Source organism: Armigeres subalbatus, chromosome 3, assembly GCF_024139115.2.
Source record: "Armigeres subalbatus isolate Guangzhou_Male chromosome 3, GZ_Asu_2, whole genome shotgun sequence".
In the NCBI taxonomy this organism is placed as follows: Eukaryota; Metazoa; Arthropoda; class Insecta; order Diptera; family Culicidae; genus Armigeres; species Armigeres subalbatus.
In genome coordinates, this window is record NC_085141.1 from 138,453,226 (window position 1) to 138,479,890 (window position 26,665).

Consider the following 26,665-nt stretch of genomic DNA (forward strand, 5'->3'; position numbering starts at 1 on the left):
CCTCATTGTGGCTTCCCCCAGCTGAGGTAAGCGGTTTCCGATTGCAGTAAACAAAACTTGGAGAGCTGGGCACTAAACCTACCAATTTTCCTCCCACAGTGGCGATGAAAGTTGGTCACGTTTATCATCTCTAAATGTTTGTTGAACTCAATACATGTATTAACATTCAAATTTTGGTCGGTTTACTTTCCTTCATGTGAATAGGTTCTGTTTGCAAGTGTTTTTGGATTTCGAATGATTTGAATCGTTAGGTATGTTGAACTAAAAGCGTGTTACACTTTCCATAAAAGCTAGCATTCACGTGGAGTGTGAATTGTAAACTTCGAGACACGAATATAGGATTAAATTATCACAATCTGCGACACAGATTTCAACATGATCACATATTTTATATGATAACAGATTACATAACTTTTGTGTTCCTGTCATCGTCTTAGAATGCTGGTTTTTGATTCATTCTGCTACTCCTTGTTCATATTGTGCATTTGTTACATGAGTAAACGACATTTTTGTTAAATAATCATAACTTTTTGGTTCGCCCATTCATATAACTTTAATGCAGTTTTGATATGATGTTCATGTTCTGAATATAAGCTTGCATGTCTTGCCATTCTTTTTAAATTAGGGGAACTGCTCCGTTTTCCATCTCACTGAAGATATATTCATCTCATGGCGAAACAAAGAAATACAGCATCTCGTCGCTTCTTTTTGCTAAAACATGCGTGCTCAACGCTGAAAAAATTAAAATAAAATAAACAAATTTAATTTCTTTTCATTGCTTTGTTTTTGATGGGATGTACATGGGAGCTATGGGATTAAGTACCGAACAGTTTACTACCAATTGGGTCCTAAAGGCCTACTTCGTTTATGGTTGCAAACGATAGTGCATCGGTCAAGAATACATAAGCCAATGTTATATAAATTCTGATAATAGTCAGTCTGATAATAGACAGTAAAAAAAATATTTTTGTGTTTGAGACTGTAACGTTTTACGTTTTTGTTTTTGTTAATTAATTATTCGTAATCTGAAAATATTATAAGATTAAAATATTAACTTAAAAAATCGAGCTATCTCTGTGCTCAATTCGCGTACATGAAGCATGTTATAAAAGCTCTGCTTTTATAGCATGGCGCTAAATTAAAAATAAGCGGTTTAAATTCGCCATGCTTCTCGGCGCCATGCAAATCATTTGGCGCGATTTTCAAATAATGTATTCCCCTGAAGAATAGTTACAGAGTAGTCTTTAAAAAAAGGGTCAAATTTGAAAAGAGGCACAGTTTCTTGGCGTAGCTATTTCATCCGCTTGATCATTTCGCTAGAAGATCGGCTGGAAAGCAGAAGTACCGTCGTTCGGGGTGACATTGGGCCTAGGGGGTAAGATTGGGCCAAAAACGGAAAATGTTTCAACTTCTAATATCTCAGAAACTGTTACGAATTTTGATGAAAAATTTCAAACGGTTCCAAATTATATCAAAATTCACGTCTAGGAAATCACAAAACAAATTCCAAGGATTAATTGTGCTCGTACCATAATGCTTGGAATTTGAATGTAAAACTACTGATCGAATGAACCCGTATTAAAATAGTGTCAGTAATGCCCCACAAATCTATTACATAACTAAATTTTAGATCGATGGATACCTGGTGATCATGTTACGATAATCTGTTTGTTGTTTTATCGAATTTTATGAATATTTATTTAGCGGTCTTGTTTTTTCGTAGCAACGAGCAATGCATGCTAAAAAGGGGTGAGATTGGGCCAAGCCTTTGGTTGATTTGCCATACATAGTTGGTAAAAGCCGTAATGTAGGCAATTATTTTTAATGAACGATTGAATCGTTGCACAGATGGTTCGAAAATGAATAATCTGACAGGATCCGGAATCTATGGCCCTACAACAAAAATTTCTGTCCACTTAGGACAGTGGCCCACAGTATTTCAGGCGGAAATATATGCAATATTAGAATGCGTGTTATTATGCCTGAGGAGAAAGTATAGATTTGCAAAAATATGTATTTTCTCTGACAGCCAAGCGGCACTTAAGTCGCTTAATAACTACACTTGTAACTCAAAGCTAGTGTGGGAATGCATTCTGGCTTTGAAAAACTTATCCATACGCAATCGAGTCTACCTATATTGGATCCCAGGACATACGGGTCTAGAGGGAAACGAGATTGCTGATGAGCTAGCCAGGAATGGATCTAATGAAAGGTTCATTGGCTCTGAGCCCTTCTGCGGGATCTCAGACTGCTCTGTAAAAATGGAACTGAACAAATATATGGTCAGTCAAATCACATCAAACTGGAATGCACTTCCCCATACGAGCCAATCCAAAAGGCTCGTAACGATTAACCCCAAGAAAACCCAACAACTATTAGGTCTCAACAAAAGGGATCTCAACATCTACACCGGTCTAATAACTGGACACTGCCCTGCAGATACCATCTACAAAAGATCGGAGCAATCCAAACCTCAAATTGCCGCTTCTGTGACGAGGAGAGAGAAACATCAGAACACATCCTCTGCTATGGCAGTGCACTCACCCAACGTAGGTTCAAAGTTCTCAGCAAGCCCTTTTAGGGCCTGCTGACATATGGATCTTATCCCCCAAGGACGTGGTTGGCTTCATAAAGCTAGTCTCGCCAGAATGGGGAGTCACATACTGTAACTCAGGATCTCTATTCATCAATAATAGATGGTCTTGAGTTCAGTCGATACCAAGGTATCTCAGTGACAAACATGTTACTGAGATAACTTGCGTATTGCACAGTAAAAGGGTATATCACAATAGTCCTAAAATCTGGACGCAGTGATCTTCACCCGACAAACGAGGAAAAAAAAAATCGTTGCATCGTCACCGCTGAACTTTATTCTACTTGGCCCAATGTCACCCCCTGTGAGGCGTGAGAGTGGGCCAATTTTAAACAACATATAACTTTGAAGAATTTCTCTCATTTATTATTTTTTCCCCACACAGTGGTAAATTTATTGTTCAAGCTTGTACCTAATTAATTACAACTTGATTCCAATATTAACTACTAGAGCTTTGTAACATTTACTTGGAGCATACCACATTTTGGCCCAATGACACCCCCGTAGACGGTACGTGATTAGAGATACTTACGTTTTGAAAATATCTTGTGTGATTTGAAGTACAATTTAAAGGTAACATTAGTGAGTGAGTTTATAAAAATGATAAGTGGTGTTAAACGTTTTGTGTTTCTTTCTTTGTTTAGTGGACTGAGGTCCGTTGTATCGCAAATTCTGCTTGAATTTTTTATTAAATCTACTACTACGAAAAAAGGTAATTATACTCAATTATGTGAGCGATTTAACTTAATACTAAAATAAATTCGTGTTGGACACGCAGCGCGCTGCGCTTTTTCCGTACGGCTGGAAATTTCCGTCGTCTTGTGGCGACCGTCCAAGGTTCCATCGTGGTGCGAGCCACGAATTCCGTTCAAGTTCATCGAGACCCGTGTGTACCGTAAAGGCCCACCTCAAGTAGGTAGTTAAACGGAGTGTGTGAAGTCGTTCAAAACATCGTAGCATTCGTAACGAATACTCTCCCATCGCTCGTCCATTGCCGAAGGTAAGGTCCCTCTCCGTCAATTTCTGTGGACCGGAGCCATCCGAGAGCGCGTGTCGTCCATTACACGCGGGTTCACTGCGTGCGATCCGAACCGAAAGATAGAGGTTTCGCCGATCCCCGCTCGGTGAAACGGAAAGGTACGCGAAGCCGGGTCGCTTTGGGTACGTGTGCCTCTATCCGTAAGTAAGGATCGCCCCGGGGACATTATCGGCATTTTTACGCCGCCATTGCTCTCGCGGATTAAAACGGAAGCTTCCGTTCCAGCCGCCACTACCTCCGCATCTCTAGTTCGGCCATAACACACACGCGGATCATCTATACGTTGCGCGCCAAATCGCAGCGTGGACATTCCGGTGGCAGCCATCGCATCACCCGCCGTTAACGAGGTTTTCTCGAGCCAGAAGCTGCCAGACTCGTCGAAGTTCGTTGGGCCCCATCGATCATCAAAAACCTGCGCAGGTACGTGTTAGAGCTTAGTTACATGGCCATGTTTGCTCTTATGTATCCATTTCCGTTGAAAAACGTCCAGCACGAATAAACTATTCTAGAAGTAAAGTGATGGTGATTTAGCTTAATTACGTTTAACGTCAGTTTCTTAAATAAACGACTCACTAATTTCGGGAGCCAAACACGTTATTTCTTGGTTGTATCCAGCTTTTTACGCTAGCTATAAATAAACAAGGGGTGAATCAACTTTGACGTATGCTGTGTACAAACTTATGGCGAACCTCTTGGCGACGTCTCAGTAGCCATTGATTTTATTGTTCATCAACTACTGTCAGACTTTTCAGTTTTGTTTTGAAAAAAATGACTGGATCTCCAGGACTGGTTAGCTTTTATGTATAAAATGAATAACTAATTTTCTTTTTATTTTAGGGATTAACAAGATCAAGTACCTAGAAAAGTCTGTGAGGATACAAAGTGCCAAGTTTGTTGCGCCAATCATAAGGATTTAGATAAAGAATGTTATATTCAACTCCAAGCGTTATCGCTTTGAAGAAAACGATACGTTCTAGAACAATACCTGAATAGTCGTATTGAGACAAACAATCGATCGTGGTGTTCAAAGTCCAGCGCTAGAAGATGAACTCAGTAGTTAAACAAGTGCTAGTGGTCCACCCATTTTGCGCCAAACAATCTGAAAACGGTCTCTTCATGAGACTCCTCTATTGAATTTTTCTCAGTCTACCCAATTTTAGATTGTTCCATCATCTTTTCTATAAATAAACTCAAACCAGCACATTTTTTTTTAATTGAAGAGAATGCATCCCCCCTGAGTGGATGTTCTGAACGGGTTCTCGATCGGGAAAAGGCTGGTAGTGCGCCGTCGAGCATTTTATTGTGTAAGAGATCATGAGCTTAGAGAAGTCATATACCTACGGGGAAAAGAAAGAGAGTAGGGTGACGACATTCTAAATCCCCTCTAAAACAAATAAAAGAGACACTCATCCGTATCCCAACGAAGGCTCAGAAAAAGCGTTATGATTTAGTGTAGGCCAAACGTGGCGTTTTTGTACCCATGACGGAAATTAAACCACCGACGTAGATACGTTCCGAGTCCCAAGTTCAGGTTTTTCAGTGCATTGAATAGAATGATTTAGTTTTAGCTTCTCAAGTTAACCTTGCGTAATGTACTGTGGCCGTATTTCACCCTTATTGATTGCCCTAGCACCGGTTTTGTTCTCTCAATGGTAATTTCGCCCACAGTATGTAGTCTAACGCTCTTGCCCCTTTTTAAAGGCGTATTTAATCACCCTTATTCTTGTTTACGTACGGACGCGCTTTCGAACGAAAGCTGATGCGCATTCTCGTTTACGCCAGCAAAATCATTTGGCTTTGTGACGTTTCCATGGACTTACCAATATTTTTCTAACATGCCTAAGCATACTTTGATTGAATTATAAAGATTATGGTTGGACACGAGAAATGTCAAAAAGGGGTGATGCAAAATTTATAGCATGGCTTGCGTAAAAAGCTGGATAGAAACTTTTTGCGGTCCCTAAGGTCTTGCGGTGAATGAATGGGAGGAAATTTAGCTTGCGTTTGAGAGATTTTGCCAATTTCGCTTAATAACCGTTCTAGGGTTTTACCTGAGCCAAACAGTCTCAAAAAGTCGGGCAAATAAAACGTGACCGGTGGTCTCTCGTTGAGAATGGCGCTAAAGCCGCCGATTAAATAAACACGGTAAACGTGAACGGTTATAAGACTTTTTAAAACATGTTTGAGCTGAGCAGCAGGGACTATGTCCAAGGGCTTGATGATCCCTCCCCAGGCCATCTGCGAGTTGTGGCGCTTGCCTAGGATGTGGTGGGGTTTGACAGTAGGCCCTGCTAAACCTCTATAAAAAGCTGCATGTATCCGCAGGTAGGCTCCGCCAAAGCGACCGTGTGCCGCTCAAAGCGCACAAGCCCAAATCCTGGTGTTAGGTGGGACGCTAAACAGCCCTGACACGACGGCTTTCCGACGAGATAGGAGGTTTGCGCAGGCCCAATAAGCCGCCTTTAAAAACAACCATTACGAACGACATAGAAGATAATACGACTCGATACAATCGGCAACGACCTAGGCGACGAATAAAGGATCACGATTGGAAGCTTGAAACATGGAACTGCAAGTCTCTAGGCTTCGCAGGTTGCGACAGGATAATCTACGATGAACTACATCCCCGCAACTTCGACGTCGTAGCGTTGCAGGAAATCTGCTGGACAGGACAGAAAGTGTGGAAAAGCGGGCATCGAGCGGCTACCTTCTACCAAAGCTGTGGCACCACCAACGAGCTGGGAACCGGCTTCATAGTGCTGGAAAAGATGCGCCAACGCGTGATTGGGTGGCAGCCAATCAACGCAAGGATGTGCAAGCTGAGGATAAAAGGCCGTTTCTTCAACTATAGCATCATCAACGTGCACTGCCCACACGAAGGGAGACTCGACGACGAGAAAGAAGCGTTCTATGCACAGCTGGAGCAGACATACGATGGAGGCACACTGCGGGACGTCAAAATCGTCATCGGTGACATGAACGCTCAGGTAGGAAGGGAGGAAATAAATAGACCGGTCATCGGACCGGATAGCCTGCATACCGTATCGAACGACAACGGCCAACGATGCATAAACTTTGCAGCCTCCCGCGGAATGGACAAAGAACTTTCTTCCCCCGCAAGAATATCCACAAGGCCACATGGAAATCACCTAACAAGTAACGGAAAACCAAATCGATCACGTTCTAATCGACGGTAAATTCTTTTCCGACATCACGAACGTACGCACTTACCACAGTGCGAATATTGAATCCCACCACTACCTGGTTGCAGTATGTCTGCGCTCAAAACTCTCGACGGTGTACAACACGCGTCGGAGTCGTCCGCGGCGGCTAAACATTGGGCGGCTACAAGACGGTAGACTAGCCCAAGACTACGCGCAGCAGCTGGAAGCGGCACTCCCAACGGAAGAGCAGCTAGGCGCAGCATCTTTTGAAGATGGCTGGAGAGATATTCGATCCGCCATTGGAAGCACCGCAACCGCTACACTAGGCACGGTGGCTCCGGATCAGAGAAACGACTGGTATGACGGAGAATGTGAGCAGTTGGTTGAGGAAAAGAATGCAGCATGGGCGAGATTGCTGCAACACCGCACCGATCTTACTGCTGGCGCTTTTTCCTCCGGAAAATCGAGTTTCGTCTGTTCCGCGCCCATTTGTATCGTGCCTCGTTGGCGCACGATACAAACGGGCGCGGAACAGACAAAACTCGATTTTCCGGAGGAAAAAGCGCCCGCAAGAAGATCGATACCGTGAAGAGACGGAGGAACTGTACCGCGCTAATAACGCACGAAAGTTCTATGAGAAGTCAGGTATTGCAGAAATGCCGCGAATACAACGTACCCACACATCATCTATTCATCGACTTGAAAGCCGCATATGATACAATCGATCGGGACCAGCTATGGCAGCTAATGCACGAAAACGGATTTCCGGATAAATTGATACGGTTGATCAAGGCGACTATGGATCGGGTGATGTGCGTAGTTCGAGTTTCAGGGACATTCTCGAGTCCCTTCGAAACGCGTACAGGGTTACGGCAAGGTAATGGTCTTTCGTGTCTGCTATTTGACATCGCTTTGAGGGTGGTAATACGAAGGGCAGGGATTGACACGAATGGTACGATTTTCACGAAGTCCGTCCAGTTATTTGGTTTTGCCGACGACATTGATATCATGGCACGTAACTTTGAGAAGATGGAGGAAGCCTACATCAGACTGAAAAGCGTAGCTAAACGGATTGGACTAGTCATCAACCCGTCGAAGACGAAGTACATGATAGGAAGAGGCTCAACGTAAGCCACCCACCACGAGTTTCTATCGGTGGTGACGAAATCGAGGTGGTTGAAGAATTCGTGAACTTGGGCTCACTGGTGACCGCCGATAACGATACCAGCAGAGAAATTCGAAGACGCATAGTGGCTGGAAATCGAATGGATCAGATAGAGTTCTCCGCCGTACCAAACTGACTATCTACAAAACGCTTATTAGACCGGTAGTTCTCTACGGACACGAGACCTCCCAAGTAACAATTTTCATGCTTGTTGGATTTATTTAATTCTTATAGCGGATTTATGACAGCAGTCACCATGGCTAGTTGCTCAGATTTATTGGCGATCTTATTGCTATCAATAAACCTCTAATAAATCTGCTCGAAAAGCTTCAAACGTCAAATGCCGATTGGTCTTGTTAGCAACTCTATGGTTGTAACGAAGAGCGTAATAAGTCCAATTTTCAAAGCTTGATCAAAGCCATAATTTTTGGTCATAATGTGGTCAAATGAATAACCCCAATAAGAATATTTACATTGCAAAGGGTTTATAACGGTGTTCAATAAGAGCAACATTTTTCTGATCGAAATCTATGATGGCCATATTGGAAATGGAGAACCATCTTCAAGTCAGTGAAATTTACCACTGGAATTTATGATTAGACGGTGTTTTCGCCGTTTTTGGCAAAAGCTATAAAAAACAAACATATTTGGGTGTAATATCAATAAATTTAGTTAATATTTACGTTACTGATGTTATAATAATTTTAAATTTATTGCCCAAAACTATATTATTTTGCGGGCGCGTAGTGCTTAATCTCATTTTTGCACTAGCTTTCACCATGAAATCGAGCGCGCACCTCATTTTCATGAAAGTACATTGAAAAAAAAAACTCGAAAAAGTATTATTTTGTATTCATTTTCATCATGATTTTCATCAACACTATAGTTTGTTATTATTTCTTTGCAAGGTTTTGTTTCACAAAGCAACATTTTTGACAGCTGCCGCAGCTAATTTCCCTTTTTTGCGGGCTGCTTGAAACGGATTTTTATATACTCTTATAAGAGGTTTATAGTGGTAATCTTTTTTTTTACAAGGGAGAATGCATTTACACACTAACCCAGTACACGTGCATTGTAGTTGCCAAACTACCACACGGAAGTGTACTGGAGTGTCGGACTCGACCATACCGGTAATACCGACTAAACTCCCTTGGGCTCCACCATCGTTTCCTCCAGGAACTACCTCGCAGTACTACTTCTGGGGGGATGGCAGTACTAAGCGTACTCGCTCATTATCGCTCACACAGGCACTCGTCCCACGCGAGACTGACTTGGGTGCTCGCACACCATTCACTCCATTTGAGTCTTACTTGGATGCTCTCCCGGGCGCTCCGCTGCCATGCCTCGAGGTGTCAATAGCGGTAACTGCCTGGGCCTACAGATATTACGCTACGACACTCCTGCCTCAGCACGAGAAGATCAATCACACCACTGCCGAAGCAGACCACACGCTACCCTGCCGAAGCAGGGACACTCCCCATGCACCACATGTGCACAACTGTAGGTGTGTGGGTACAACCCACTGCTACCCTGCCGCCGAAGTAGCTTCTCCAGAGACCGTTCACTCCATGTGACCCTTTTTCGGGTGCTCACTCTAACACTCCACTGCAATGCCTCGAGGTGTCGATGGGTACCTCGACTCCTACCTCGGCATGTGCAGTCCATACTCAGACTTCTGCTGCGCTTCGAGGTGACAATAGCGGCGACACGCTATGACACTCCTGCCTCAGCACAACCAGATCACTCACTCCCTGCCGAAGCAGCTCATGCGCTACCCTACCGAAGTAGGGACACTCCCCAACTCACTCTAACACTCCACTGCCATGCCTCGAGGTGTCGATAGCGGTATGTAGGGACCAATCAACGATACTACGCTACGACACTCTTACCTTAGCATGTGCAGTCCATACTCAGACTTCTGCTGCGCTTCGAGGTGACAATAGCGGTGACGCGCCATGACACTCCTGCCTCAGCACAACCAGATGACTCACTCCTGCCGAAGCAGCTCACGCGCTACCCTACCGGAGTAGGGACACTCCCCATGCCAATTGGCACTCCCTGGACTTGTGCTTTTGAAGCGGCACACAGTCGCTTTGATAGAGTCTGATTACGGGCACTTGTGGTTTTTTGGGAGGGATTTTAGCAGAGCCCACTGCTAAATCCCACCACGCCCTAGGCAGTTCTCCCTGACTCGCAGACAGCTGGGGAGGGGTCGTCAAGCCCTTGGACATGGTCCATGCTGTCCCTGCTGTCCCTGCTGCCCCCATGGTGGTAATCTAGAGAGGGCCATTTGGACATATCTTACTCTTATAGTGGTCATCAGAAGGTAATCCTGTAGTAATGGGTTTTATTGTCAGTTCTTGTAATTCGATCTTGAAAACCATTCCTAGAGCGGAATAAAACTTGAAATGTTACTTGGGCTGGACGATGCTCGTGGAGGACCAACGCACACTGGGAGTTTTCGAAAAGAAAATGTTGCGTACCATCTATGGTGGGGTGCAGATGGCGGACGATACGTGGAGGAGGCGAATGAACCACGAGTAGTATCAGCTGTTGGGAGAACCACACCGCGAAAATCGGAAGACTGCGGTGGGCCGGGCACGTAGCCATAATGTCGGGTAATAATCCGGTGGAAATGGTTCTCGACAACGATCCGACGGGAACAAGAAGGCGAGGTGGACAGCGAGCAAGTTGGATCGATCAGCTGGAGGACGATTTGCGGACCCTCCGCAGACTGCGTGGTTGGCGACGTTCAGCCATGGACCGAGCTGAATGGAGAAGACTTTTATGTGCAGCACACTCACACCGGCTACGCCGGTCTTAGTCTGGTAATAAATAAATAAATTGTTATTGTCCCAAGGTGGTCTAGAAGTTAAGAAATTTGAATATATCGACATAGATAAAGAGAAATCTGAACAAAACATGATAAGAACATATCGAGATAGAAAGGAACCGAGCAAATCAGTGACATAGGGAGAGATATCGAGATGTTGAACATCGAGATGTAGAGATTTGAATGTATTTATGAAAAATTTGTATTTTTTTTCGGTGGAACATTTTGATTTCTTCATGGAAAATTCTTCTTCTATAATTGCAGTTTTGACGTAAACTATTGACGTAAACTACGTCTAAGGGGAAGACTCGGATACAGGGTTACAAATGAAAATTTCCAAATTTGAGACCGTCACGAAATCATGTAAGATTTTGAACTTTAATAGCGCCTTTATCTTACGATGGATTTTTGAGATTTATATATCAATCGACTCGGAAATTCTCCACTAATTTGTCAGTTATATTGAAACTTCGGGATATGAACGTAAAAATAGGGTATCGGATCATTTTGGCAGCACCCTCTTTTATTGTCCGCAAGAGTCTCTTTTCGGCCGTCGCCGTTCAGTGCGGTTGGCTTTTGGACTCTACTTTTTGTGCGGTGTTTCGCACAAAAAGAAGAAAAATGGAGCGGGACCAATGACCGTGGTCGAAACGAATGTAACAAAAATGCGTAATGTAGTGCATGGTGTATAAAAAGTGATGCAGATAGGGGCATGTTTGTAAGGCATGAGACGATCATTTGTTATCAATGGCAATGCCATTGCTAGTAATACAATCATCGCAATGTTATTGCACAAACATGTTTATATTAAAAAACGACTTTGGAAAAATGTTGAGCATTTTTTTGGCAAACTGAAAACTAATAAGGTAGTTACACATATTTATTAAAAACTATTCAACCTTGCAGACGTTGTCCTGCATAGTAGGCGAAAATGCGCGCTGTGAACTGCCCATGCAAAATTTCCATACAAATCATAATTTTAGTTTTTCACTTTTTACTTAGCTTTTCCCGTGATTTTCGCATGAATAAATATCATATAAACCCGTCGGAAATGGTAACGAACATATCTGCTGAAGGAATGCAAAAAAATCATCCAGCCTTTTTTGTGTTATGCGGATACGAACACATTTCATTTTTATTATAAAGATAGAAGAAGAAGATTATGGTCTACGCAAGGTCAAGGTCTACTGGTCGCAAAGTCAAGGGGGTGGGGAGGTTGTAATCTACTTCTTCTTCTTCTACTGAATCGAGCGGCGTAAAAATTTGAATGCAGAGGTTTTTGGGGCCGGGGAAGGTTCTTAAGATTGGTTGAGACCCCTCTCCTCTTTGGAACCTGGCTCCTATACAAATGAAACACCAATTTCATCATAACTTGAGATCAAACAATTGGAACCAAAAGGGAAGGAAAATATGTTTCTGTGGTGGTTTGCAACGCCTCCCCCTTCTGGAAAGGGGGGCTTCCATACAAATGAACCAAAAGTTTCTGCATAACTCGAGAACTAATCAGAGAATAAATCAATTTTAGGCGAAACAAAGTTCGTCGGGTCTGCTTGTAAAAAATAAATATTAAAATGAAAAAAAATAAATAAATAAAAAAACTCCTCGGATTTGTTAAAGAATTGTTTGAAAGTTCTTAAAATTTACCGGAAAAAATTTTTTTACCCCTCAAATTGTTATTTTTGAGCAAAAAAAACCCGAAGGGGAAGGGATATTTTAAAAAATGTTATTGTTTGTGGGAACTTCCTCGACATCTCATCATGAATAGATTTGTGGCTTCAGATTACGTAATCAGTTCATTGTTCAGCAACATGTCATTCACCCAGTCGATTTGACTTAATTAACCACCTGACTTGGACGACAATGTTATGGAAACTCATATGTGAATATGTACGTTATGCGTGGAAGATATTGACTTGTTTGTAAATTAACGTCCAAGTCGGGTGGTTAATCCCTCGGAAATAGGCAATTAACTTTGATTGAACTGAACCTGAGTTGCGTGCTCTTACGCAATGCGGTCGGTTCTGAGCTTGACGACCGACTGGCAAATGCTTACACAACCTCACTTGATCAGTACCGTTGCTGATGAAGAATGTATAGCCGCCAGACATTCTAAATACTCACGCTCCTCTAATGTGGACGTGTACACATGTGAAGTATTGGCTTGAGAAATGGATTGCGAGTGATTTGACTATGCGTCCAATTTGGGAATCTCGAGCTCGTTCAGTAGCCGCTAGGTTGCGAAGGCCGACGGAGGTCCTTCGTAGCTTAGTTGGTTAAAGCACCAGTCTAGCGTACTGTAGGGTCATGGGTTCGAGTCCCATCGAAGGGAAAAAGTGGTTACCCAATACATTTTTCAAATCAATATCTTCCACATAACGTACATATTCACATATGAGTTTCCATAACATTGTAAATTAACGTCCAAGTCGGGTGGTTAATCCCCGGAAATAGGCAATTAACTTTGATTGAACTGAACCTGAGTTGCGTGCTCTTGCTCACGCAATGCGGTCGGGTCTGAGCTTGACGACCGACTGGCAAATGCTTACACAACCTCACTTGATCAGTACCGTTGCTGATGAAGAATGTGTATAGCCGCCAGACATTCTAAATACTCACGCTCCTCTAATGTGGACGTACTATACACATGTGGAAGTATTAGCTTGAGAAATGGATTGCGAGTGATTTGACTATGCGTCCAATTTGGGAATCTCGAGCTCGTTCAGTAGCTGCTAGGTTGCGAAGGCCGACGGAGGTCCTTCGTAGCTTAGTTGGTTAAAGCACCAGTCTAGCGTACTGTAGGGTCATGGGTTCGAGTCCCATCGAAGGAAAGTGGTTACCCAATACATTTTTCAAATCAATATCTTCCACATAACGTACATATTCACATATGAGTTTCCATAACATTGTAAATTAACGTCCAAGTCGGGTGGTTAATCCCCGGAAATAGGCAATTAACTTTGATTGAACTGATTTATATTGTCCTAATAATATTTTGTCCAATTAAATGCGCGCCTGAATCAGAAGGATTTAACTTTGATTCAGGAAGTGTGGATGCACCTAAGATATTTTTATAATACGTGGGTGCAAGCATGAATAATAAATGTTGCAATTGGAAAAGAGGATGCTCCCCTAGGGCTTCTTCTATTGAAATATTCCATCAAATGCTTCAAAACCCAAATGTAGGCAATTCGGATCCAAGAAAGGCATCATTACCACAGAGAAATAAATTTGGTTTTTCATAGTAAATTTTTTTTAACAATTATCGTATCCAACAATTTTCATATCTTAAGATACGCTAGTTTTGTTCGAAACCAGTGACATAAGTAATCAAATGAATTTTCTTAAAATATTCATGCATAATGGCACTACAATCCTCAATGAACTAAACTGCCTTACGTAGTTTACGTTGGGCGGTTGTGTCTTGTACATAACTCTTCTGATTTTTTGCTATTAAAAGTGCTAATTTATTCTTGTTTAGTGGAAAATTTTCAATTGTTTATGCAAATTTTGCATTATTTGTGGAAATTTTATATTTATTTATTGCTCATAACCTGATTTATTTATTGGAAATTTCCTATTTTTTTATGGAAAATTTCAAATTCTTCATGGAAATTTTATTTTGCTGCTAACTACGCATTGTAGGTCATCCTGCTCATGTTCATACTTTCCGTGGTGGTTTCAAATTTCCGAAGAACATAATTCTACGTAAAAAAATACGCCAGCCAAATAGTTATTGGTGAATGTACTTAATTCGAGACATAAAAGTGTTGATGACTTTCGCCATCTGATTCCAGATGCGATTTCATCGCCCGGCGGCGAAAATAAGTCGCCGCGATTCCATCGTTGCATCACTGCTGTTCCATTTACGCTTCCATACCAATTGAGACAGAATCATAGTCGCCAAGCGATAGAATGTATCCGTGTTTGGATGAACCTTAACTCCTAGTGTGCTGCAGTTAGCATGCACGGTTAGATGACTTTTGTTTAATGGGTACTATGTTGTTGATATTTATTCACCCATTTTCTTTAAAAAGTGCCACTACCCATTAAAATGGGTAGAGGCGCTTTTTCAAGAAAATGGGTGAATTTTTCACGGTGGGAATAATATCAACAATAACATAGTACCCATTAATGGGAAAAGTCATCTAACCGTGTGTGCAAAGCAGGTAGGTAATTCATTATGCGTTTATCCTATGGAATATGAGAAGGAGGCGCATGGTTGCTAACTTTTTTTTTGAAAACCCCTTTCCAACATGTACAAATTTGACTTTGAAATTTTGAATATCAATTATTGGTGCCCCTTCTTTCGATATTGTATCAGAACTAAAGTGCAGCGATGGTTTCTGTAACATGCTCAACAGCTGATTTTCCATTCGGATTTCTTTGTTTATATTTCACTTCTGTGAGCGATCAAACCGGTAACTCAGTCTCTTCGCTGGTGTTTCTCACAAGGATTCTCTCCAATCAAACCCACGGCCTCATATTAAATGCTACTCCTAAGAGTCGCTGTTGAATCATGCTACATATGTGCACCACTCCCAGTACCTGACCCGGCATTAAGCAACACAGCTGATGGCCCACATCGATACTAATTTCGAGCAGTTCTTTGGGCACTCCACGCGCACCAGTCGCCTTGTTCGGCCGAGCGGAAAATATGCTCCACTGCGTACCTTATTGTACACCAACAGATCAAATATCGCCTCCGAACCGATAGCCATCGAGGATGATTGGGGAGCATTCACCGCATTTTCCGATGCGCGTTAGAACTCCCGGCTTCAGTTTGCAATCAACTGGCGCAGAGGCGACTTGCAATCGAATGAGCGGTGCCTTTTTGCACGCAGCAAAGGAAACGACGGTGTCGCACAACAGTGACGACGGAGTGTTGTTGCTATCGGTCCGCAATTAGGCGGTGCACTGTGCACTGAACTAGCCGGAAAGTGTGGAAACCGTTCGACCTCGCTTTGTGAAAAGTGACAGGAATTTTTAAAGTGTGCTGCTAAGGTCATGCCGGGAAGGTGGGTGTAGCAACAGTGTGGTGGAGTGCAGAACGAATGTTCTACTGTGAAGAAGTTGTTTGGTTGAGCGGTTCTAAGTGCGATACAGCGCCGTGATTCATTATGAAAGCTTGGTTGGCCAATTAAATATTTAGTTCAGGTGCCTATGTTAGTGAAAGAAATGTGAATTCTCAGGTTTATTTTTAGTGGCAAAAAAACGTTGTTTTGGTTGCAGCTTGTAACATGAAAGTACAGAATATAAATATTTCAACACAATTATAAGACGTGTACTAAAATATTCGAGATTAAAGCTTAACATGTACTGAGACGTTCCCAGAAAAGCTTGTCTCATAAACTTTAATAAAAACTAGGTAAGTATTCTTATTGTTTTAATGCACATGCAATTACTTTACTGAAATCTGGAACCCAGTTATAAAAAATGAATGCAATCGTAAATTGCGATAAACCTTTTGAAATTGCATGTTACATAAATCAACTGCAACTGAATATTGTAGCAAGTGAATCCAAAATGTAATTGGCCAGAGGCATGATGTCATCTCCAATCGGTGATATACGTTGAAGTAGGCTAACTTACCACAGGCTTATCCTGAAGACATGCGGTTGAATGATACAATGTGTTGGTGGTTTATCGAGTGGTTTTATCGATAATGCCGGATAAAAGTTTTCTATGCAGAAGAATACCCTCGGGAAAACTCTGGCGTTACTGTCAGCTGGCATTCGATATGCGACCTATTTTTATACAACGATTTTCAATATCTGTTATGATACTTTTGACACATTATCGGACCGGAATTTCCATTCATAACATATCTATGGATAAGTGCCAACTTGGTTTCAAACGATGGGAAAATACAATTTAGTAACACTTTGCATTGTGAAAAGTATATTGCATAGCAATGTTATTTCAATGCATATCAAACCGAACATTCAAAGGTTAAAAAAATGTTCTGCAATATCCTGGATTAAAGTTTTATATTCGATTTCAAGACATGCAAGAATCATTACTTAGTTGAGCAACGGTAATAAAATTGACTGTAACTTCCCTTCCACTTAGTCATAACAAAATTATATCATAATTATATCAATTTGTGTTACAAATAACAATACCTGTAATAATTTTGTTGTAAATTGTCTGTTCTGGATGAAAAAAGAAAATTCCATGATCGTCAAAACAAGATTATAACAAAATGTGAAATTATTTATTTATTTATTATCAGACTAAGGCCGGAGTAGCCTGTGCTGCACATAAAAGTCTTCTCCATTCAGCTCGGTCCATGGCTGCACTTCGCCAACCACGCAGTTTGCAGAGGGTCCGCAAATCGTCCTCCACCTGATCGATCCACCTTGCCCGCTGTACACCTCGCCTTCTTGGTCCCGTCGAATCGTTATCGAGAACCATTTTCACCGAATTACTGTCCGACATTCTGGCTACGTGCCTGGCCCACCGCAGTCTTCCGATTTTCGCGGTGTGAACGATGGATGGTTCTCCCAACAGCTGATGCAACTCGTGGTTCATTCGCCTCCTCCACGTACCGTCCGCCATCTGCACCCCACCATAGATGGTACGCAACACTTTTCTTTCAAAAACTCCCAGTGCGCGTTGGTCCTCCACGAGCATCGTCCAGGTCTCGTGTACGTAAAGAACTACCAGTCTCATAAGCGTTTTGTAGATAGTCAGTTTGGTACGGCGGCGAACTCTATTCGTTCGGAGCGTCTTACGGAGTCCAAAGTACTTACGATTTCCAGCCAATATGCGCCTCCGAATTTCTCTGCTGGTATCGTTATCGGCGGTCACCAGTGAGCCCAAGTACACGAATTCTTCAACCACCTCGATTTCGTCACAACCGATAGAAACTCGTGGTGGGTGGCTTACATTGACCTCTATTAAGCCTCTTCCTATCATGTACTTCGTCTTCGACGTGTTGATGACTAATCCAATCCGTTTAGCTTCGCTTTTCAGTCTGATGTAGGCTTCCTCCATCCTCTCAAAGTTACGTGCCATGATATCAATGTCGTCGGCGAAACCAAATAACTGGACGGACTTCATGAAAATCATACCACTCGTGTCAATCCCTACTCTTCGTATTACTCAATCCAGAGCTATGTTGAATGGCGGACACGAAAGACCATCACCTTGCCGTAAACCTTTGCGCGTTTCGAAAGAACTCGAGAATGCTCCTGAAACTCGAACTACGCATCGATCCATCGTCGCCTTGATCAACCGTATCAGTTTATCCGGAAATCCATTTTCGTGCATTTGGATCACCTCACGCTCGTTTGTAAGAAGGTTCCCGTGTATGTCCTTATACATATCGGGCTGTGGCACGGGGCCCTTACGTAAACGGTTCAACTTCCATAGAACTTTCGTGTGTTATGTGAAATAATGTGAAATAATTAAAACGTATAGCAATACTTTTAACGCAACTAGTGATTATTTTGATCTTTTCAATTACATAATTTGTATGAATTTTAGTTGTTTTCACTTTTCATATAACACATCGAGTTATATTTGTGTTCAATTGAGAACATATTAAGTAACGTTTTTGTTGAAACTAGAAGACATTTTGTTACAATTTTTGTTATTTTAACTAGGTACTAATGATACATGTACAACAACCTTCGTTATAAAAAAAAGCTGTAACAGAATAACTAGTTCTGAAATAAATCTGTTATCATCTACTGGTCGGGATCTGTCTAATTATTTTAATTTATTTCATGCTAGGCTTGGTGAATTTGGATTCATTGAATTGATAAGGACATGCCAGGTTTGTGCATAGTGGATAAAGAGCGTTCGGAATAAAATTGCACCACTTAGAACTATTCGCCAAAAATAAGTCTATCGAGCGTTTGTCATTCATTTAATTTATCTGACAGTAGTCTACATGAATGTCTTAGATAACTAATTTAGTCTTGCGGACCTTTCTAACCTACTAATGAACAGTCCACAGTTTTCCCCAAAATTGAAGAGATCGTCTACTAAAGAGAAAATTCGAACAAACGATGTAAGCGGCTCATGGAATCCGTATATCGTCAATTTCAATTTAATCCGTATGTCGTTTGATGGAATCTGGTCATCAGCAAAGACGAAGATCGCAGTTGTCTACCAGGTACGAGATTCGATGCAGGACAGGAGTTCAGAAGCATCAATCTCACCTATTAATATTTTAGCAACTAGTGAAGCTTGCTGGATCTTTCGCAGCAACGTATCAAGTCCCAGGAGCCGCCAACGCTCCAGGTACGGAGGATCTCTGCAAATATGTTCATATCAACAGCGTCAGCAGGTAAACTAGAAGCTGCCGCATTAGCTTCCGTTTGGGACGTGATGCGAGAAGAAAAAACTGATGCGAAATGTTTGGCAAACATCGCACAAGACTCTTGTGCTGACATAGATTCAGAATCGTCCAGTTCTTTTCGAGTTTATGAAGCTGAAAGACCGATTATTTTCGCAGTAACCTTTGTTTGGCATTTCGCTGACGCTTTCATCTACGTAGCTCCGAGGTATCCTAAGCTGGTTTACCAGGTGGTCTAATCGTCAGTAGGTTCTCATTAAGCCACGTGCACAAAGTATCGCAGAAACGCACAGCGATTTCGTCTACATCGTTAGAGTCTTGGAATATTGTAGCCCAGTCAATGTTCGACAAATACTCTGTTAGTGCTTCGAAAGTTAATACGACGGTAGTTTAAACGTCGAAATGTCATCATGACAAAGGGAATATTTCTTATAGGAGTAGTAACCGCAACATATTACGGAGGATGGTGTGGATCAATGGGCAATAGAGTAGTAACCGCTCTCTTTACATTAACGTCATGGTCGCACGAGAAGTAAACCAGATCGAGCACTCTACCAAGGTGATTGTACTCAGAGTTACCTTGCATCATATTAAGGAAATCAAAACCATCAACCATTGTAGAAACCGCAAAAGAAAGTGAAACAGAAAAATCCTAACATATACCTCTGGGTTGTTCAGACCAGTACAAACGCAGTTGATTATAGTCCCCAAAAATAATAACTTTGTCGTCGGATGATCCTTTTTCGTGAAGCTTCTGTGCAGAGGCGATGTGAGCGTTAATTAACGAAACATTTTGACTTTGATCGGGTGGAATGTAGACAGCCATTAACCATAATTGTTGCCCCTTGATGTCAAACGATACGCTTACTTGCACTAATGATTGACCATTCATCAAATCGATCGACGAGGTAATGTATTGTTGAGCAACAGCGAAGAGCACACCTCCGAAACGCCATTTAAGACTGTTCAAAGCACAACGATCGCTTCGATATACGTTGTAGGAAGTACCGAATAGCTGAAGAGAAGTAATGCACTCATCAAGACCAGTCTCAAGAAACAACAGCTCATCAATTTTCGTCCGCACTCCACGTACGTTTTGGAAATAAATTGAGGTTTCACTGGAGAGGTAAAAATGTCCGAGTGGCGTACGAGAAGAGCTTTCACTCTGCGGACCAAAGTTCGATTCTCCTTGCTAATCCAATACTTTTTTCGGCCACATTACAGACACGCCTTATAGTTTTCTAAACCACAAACCATTTCCACCGATCGTCCAGAAGCGCATTGTAATTTTGCAAACCACAAACCAATTTCTTATGATCTTCCAGGCGAGGCTTTGATGTTCTTCAAACCACAAACCATTTTCCCAGCGGTATTTCAGAAGCGCCACCACAAACCATTTTTCGACGGTTTTCGAGACGCGTCTTGTAATTTTGCAAACCACAAACCATTTTCCGACGGTCTTCGAGACGCGCCTTGTGATTTAGCAAACCACATAACATTTTCCGACGGTTTTCGAGACGCGTCTTGTGATTTAGAAAACCACAAACCTTTTTCCGACGGTCTTCGAGACGCGTCTTGTGATTTAGCAAACCACAAAACATTTTCCGACGGTCTTCGAGACGCGTCTTGTGATTTAGCAAACCACAAACCATTTTCCGACGGTCTTCGAGACGCGTCTTGTGATTTTGCAAACTACAAACCATTTTCCGACGGTTTTCGAGACGCGTCTTGTGATTTAGCAAACCACAAACCATTTTCCGACGGTCTTCGAGACGCGTCTTGTGATTTAGCAAACCACAAAACATTTTCCGACGGTTTTCGAGACGCGTCTTGTGATTTAGCAAACCACAAACCATTTTCCGACGGTCTTTGAGACGCGTCTTGTGATTTAGCAAACCACAAAACATTTTCCGACGGTTTTCGAGACGCGTCTTGTGATTTAGCAAACCACAAACCATTTTCCGACGGTCTTCGAGACGCGTCTTGTGATTTAGCAAACCACAAAACATTTTCCGACGGTCTTCGAGACGCGTCTTGTGATTTAGCAAACCACAAACCATTTTCCGACGGTCTTTGAGACGCGTCTTGTGATTTAGCAAACCACAAACCATTTTCCGACGGTCTTTGAGACGCGTCTTGTGATTTTGCAAACCACAAACAATTTTCCGACGGTCTTCGAGACGCGTCTTGTGATTTTGCAAACCACAAACCATTTTCCGACGGTCTTCGAGACGCGTCTTGTGATTTTGCAAACCACAAACAATTTTCCGACGGTCTTCGAGACGCGTCTTGTGATTTTGCAAACCACAAACCATTTTCCGACGGTTTTCGAGACGCGTCTTGTGATTTAGCAAACCACAAACCATTTTCCGACGGTCTTCGAGACGCGTCTTGTGATTTAGCAAACCACAAAACATTTTCCGACGGTTTTCGAGACGCGTCTTGTGATTTAGCAAACCACAAACCATTTTCCGACGGTCTTTGAGACGCGTCTTGTGATTTAGCAAACCACAAAACATTTTCCGACGGTCTTTGAGACGCGTCTTGTGATTTTGCAAACCACAAACCATTTTCCGACGGTCTTCGAGACGCGTCTTGTGATTTTGCAAACCACAAAGCATTTTACGACGGTCTTCGAGACGCGTCTTGTGATTTAGCAAACCACAAACAATTTTCCGACAGTCTTCGAGACGCGTCTTGTGATTTAACAAACCACATACCATTTTCCGACGGTCTTTGAGACGCGTCTTGTGATTTAGAAAACCACAAACCATTTTCCGACGGTCTTCGAGACGCGGCTTGTGATTTTGCAAACCACAAACCATTTCCCGGACGCGTCTTGTGATTTAGCAAACCACAAACCATTTTCCGACGATCTTCGAGACGCGTCTTGTGATTTAACAAACCACATACCATTTCCCGACGGTCATCGAGACGCGCCTTGTGATTTTGCAAACTGAAATATATCACTCGTCACAATTTAATCACTTGAATTCAACTCACCTCATGAAAATCAGCGACAGGATTCACAAACTAGACTGGCAGGATCGCCAAAGTGTGTGGCCCTCAATGACCGGAACGAAGTTATGCGTGTGCATCACCGCGGAGGTCTGACTGGAAGAGGCAAAGTCATGGCTTGCTGCCCGCCGATCGACACGCTGATGTGTGATTTTATTAACACACGCTGAAGGCATTTTACTCAAACCCCACAATTGGTTGCTTGGTTGTTGCTGTCCAATCGTCGAAGAACTAGAAGCGGAAATCATATCATCGTTTGAATTGTTCGGAATCTTAGTGTACTTGCCGTTAGATGCGACTTGGAAGACCCCTTCCACAGGCCCAGACACGGGAGCAGGACGGCTGACGAACGATGACAGCAAAGGCGCATCCGAGCTGGGTGGGTTGGAATCTTCCTCAATGTTTGCTGCAGTGCGTCCCGGAGTCGGTAAGAAATCAGCGAGTTAATTGAGATGTGGAATCATTGAAGAGAAACCACGGAAATCGTCGTGATCAAGGTCAAATGATGGTAAAACTTGATTGTTTATTGACAAACGGGCACTAGAAGCGGAAATCCGATCAGGAAGAGTTGGTTCTTCAACGTATTGGTACTTGCCTAGTGAAGCAGGCTGGAGAACCCCATCGACAGATTCGACAACAGGACCTGCGACGACTCCGATGACCGATGACTGCATAAGGCGGGACTGTGTCGATCCTAGAAGGAGTCTCCAATGTGCTTTCTACGATGCGTCGCGGTGTAGCGAAGGGAGACTTCGGGGCTTCCAAAAAGCTTGATATTGTTTTGCGTCCTTGGTGATAAGCGGGTCCGAAGGCAGGTACGGTGAACCGATTTCGGTCGTCGGACAAAAGAGTCGAAACCGTTTTAAACTGCGGATGGGAATAACTCTTCAAAAATGGTAAAGTATCTTCCGATGCTTCGGCGGGACATACACCACTGTAAAACTTACCCGATGAAACAGGAAGTGCGGCTAAGTGGCATGTATGAAGCTTCATTGCGAGAACTGGTGAGGCAAAGTTACGAACGGTGGAGTAATCAGAAAAGCTAGCGGTTTCATCCAGGACTTCAAAGAACGACGTATCATCGCAGGACCTAGACTGTGGGTCTTCTGCAGTATCGTCCAGGGTTAGTTCATCAATGCATCGTGAAAAAGAGGCTTGTTGATGCGAAAAATTCAGCAGTGTGAACCGGCCGATGCTCTCCCAAAATTGGGCGATTATCAGTCCAAAATAAGATTTCAGGATTTTTCTATTCTTTTTATTTTGCTTTCACTTTAGAAAGAAGAAGAACATGAGGACGTTAGTGTTACATACTAGCCAATAAGAATTGTTGACGCTAGAGGAGTTGACGGAAAGTCGCAGAACGACCGAGCTGCGGCTGATATATTACCCTTCGGGGACTCGCTCCGTTGTAAAAAGTACAACACCTTCGAAAAAAGCACGCTTCTCGTCCACAACAGAAGCGAGTCCCGGAAGACTATTGTAGATCCAGTTAAAAACCGAACTGAGCTCTCGCGACAATCGCAGTTTCTCCCATTTCCAAATGTCGCAACTGCGTCGCGAGTGGTGCGCATCTATCTCATAGCCGTGCGCCATTATGCGCACCACTCGCGATGCATTTGCGACATTTGGAAATGGGAGAAAATGCGATTGTCGCGAGAGCTCAGTTCGGTTTTCAACTGGATCTACAATAATAACGAGTTTGCGTTTGGTCGGTTTTAGGGTTAGATATGTCACAAATAAGCGACTGTGACTTATATATGATTGAATCTGATCATAAATAATAGGCTGCAACCATAAGTATAGATAGAGAATACTTTTCGAAAATCCTTATTTTGTGTGATGTTATTATTATAACTTTTAACCAGACCCAAAGACTAATATTTAAGCATTCGTGGCACAATAACTAAATCGTTACAACCCAAGCCCAATTCATTTGGTTCTCTGTACAATTTAGCAAATTCTAATCCATCAGGGAGTAGCATCTATGTAAATACCAATAAAATGGCCCACTTCAACCTCAAATCGTACAGATACTCAAAGCTACGGACAGTAATATAAAGCATTATCTGCGTGTCAGTTGACAAATTTACCAACACTTTTTTCTAGTTTACTTCATGGTTTTATCTTACTAAGATAAGCAAAGTCCACAAATTTCAATGATGAGATGTTCAATATTTTTCACTATAATGGTGAAAAATGTCTTAAAGAAAACAAAAAAAAATTATGATCCCTTAACGACTGAGCGGTCTTATATGGTTTACAAAAGTACATCGCTCTAAATAGGGCTCCCACAACTCGGATTACAGATTTAGAACATTGCTCTGTTTGACAGAGTCATAGGAACATTCAAGCGAAACAAGTGAGTCATCTCTCATGTATGGATGTTTTTATATCTAGCTTCTGGAAAAAAAAATCTCGGAAATTCAACCCAAGTAATAGCAATAGCTTCAGACAACTTTGACTGTACCATATTTGCCGTCTGAATACACCTTTCATCATCAGAGTTATGATATTACGTGACGATAGCAACTTTGTTTCGCAGAATCGTTTTTCTATAAAAAAGGTGCAAACATCATTTACTGGCAGTAGGATTTACCTGTTCCAGGATCTCATTCCAAATCGTTCAAACGAAAATAAAAGGCTAATAATCCAAACCCAAATAAATACCAATCTCGGAATTCTGTTTGCTTCCATTCCCACACGAACCATTTTTTGTGCTTTTCGACAGATCAGGAGTCTCGACCACGCTGTCTGCCACTCAAACTCAGTCGAACGAAGCAAATCTCCTTTTAATCTCGTTATAATTAGGTTTGGTCTGCTCGATTCGATGGGAAATTGTTTGCTAAAGATGAGGTGAGGAAGATCTGATTAATAAGCATTCATGATAGAATCAGCATTGCGGCTATATGTTGATAATACTTTTGAGTTGTCTCCAAGGTTTATGCTAATTTCATTAATAAAAAATTGATATGCTTTTTAATTTATTCTATTCTGGAGTAATAAAATGTTAAAATTGTGCAGCTTATTATCTCAAAACTCATTTTTGTTACTTACACTCATCGAATTCTTACATACTTAAATATAATTTACATAATTAATCCATTGAAGCATAAGGGTTGCTGACGTTTAATCATCTTTCTCTTTCAAGCGCATAGAAAAGATAGGATTTGTTTTCATCGGGAAACGTATGTTGCAAGATGTTGCAAGATGTTGAAGATATTCCCAAAACACCATTTTTCACAATTACGTGACTTGGTCGAAAGTTCGTCAAAATAATTAGAATAAGTTCAGCCGAAATTCAGAACTATTATAGCGACACTTTGTCTATTGCATGTACTTTTTATTATCAGCCCAAGGTGAATGATTTAGCCAAAATTGAATGATTCAGCCCAAAGTGGATGATACAGTTAATTCTTTTTTCCTCATCGTCTGCTAAGTTAAGCGAAATTAATAAGATGACATTCTGATGATTCATCTATCCGATTCGGCAAAGTATGGCGAATGCTTTCTTATCGACCCATCGCAGCTTAAAAAGTCTGAAATCATATACCTCCTAACTAAGAACTAGAATGCTTGGTTTTTCTTTTCACAGTTGATTTATACCAGCCAGGACTTGGATCAAAGTTTTTCACCTGTTTTCCCCTCCACAATTCTCATCAATTCCCACGGGTGGACTCCAACTCGGAATAACTTGTTGTGGCGTTGTCTGGTTCAACTAGTTGTTTCCGAAAGCGTGTGCTCTCGTGGATGCATGATTCAGACTCCCGTTGCTTTCTTGTGCAAAGGAAACAGATTCATCAATTATTTAGATATCTCAGAACACGAACATGGTGGTATGGAGCTAAATGTAGATATCGATTGCAGAAAATGCTCACAGGTTCGAGTAAAAGAATATTTACTTATCATTCTGCTAGTGACAGTACTTCCATTAAGAAATTAAACAAACTCTCCGTAGTGGACACTTTTGCCATTCTTTCCACCCCCTAATGTTACGCTTGCGTCACATGATCCAGACCAGACGATAGTTTTTAATGAAAATTTTCAATCCAGACGTAAAGCATAGTGCATCCTTTAAAATTAAACAGAGCAAGATCTCAATGTTTGAGGAAGGGAATGTAGAGAAGACTAGACTGATTTGCACCAGTGAGGGGAAAATGGTTCGAAACATAAACTCATTTGTAAAATCATTTCAAATGCAGTCTTTCGAGCAAATATTTTAAAAACAATGCAACATTTCTCAGATTCCGAGCTGTAATAAGTTTGAAAATAGTCTTTTGCTATGCATTAAAATTATTTTTTATCATTCTTATGCCAATTATTTAATTTCTCATGCAAATGTTCCTTATTACAACACAATATCAATGCATTTGATAAGTTCCAAACTTCCAAACAATCTAGTTGTTTTGAGTCAGTCTTTTTAATTTTGCATCAGCTGTTGAAGTGATTCGATATTTAAATACATACTGAGTGTAGCATCGAAATAACCTTTTGGGTGCATATTAGTCTACCGTTCCCCATTTTTTCATCTTTCGAGGATCTCATACAAGT

The 26,665-nt window shown here is 41.9% G+C and overlaps 1 protein-coding gene across 8 annotated transcripts in view; it reads left to right on the top strand.

The window, feature by feature from the left end:
- Positions 1-26,665, top strand: part of LOC134221206 (uncharacterized) — a 275,521-nt gene that overhangs the window by 38,417 nt on the left and 210,439 nt on the right. The window contains exon 1 of one of the 8 annotated variants that reach the window (XM_062700402.1): positions 15,409-16,159. The exons of the other annotated variants lie outside the window; for them this stretch is intronic. The gene's annotated coding sequence lies outside the window, so the exon portion shown is untranslated. Of the gene's footprint in view, positions 1-15,408; positions 16,160-26,665 lie in introns of those variants that run through there. 8 annotated transcript variants of the gene reach the window in all.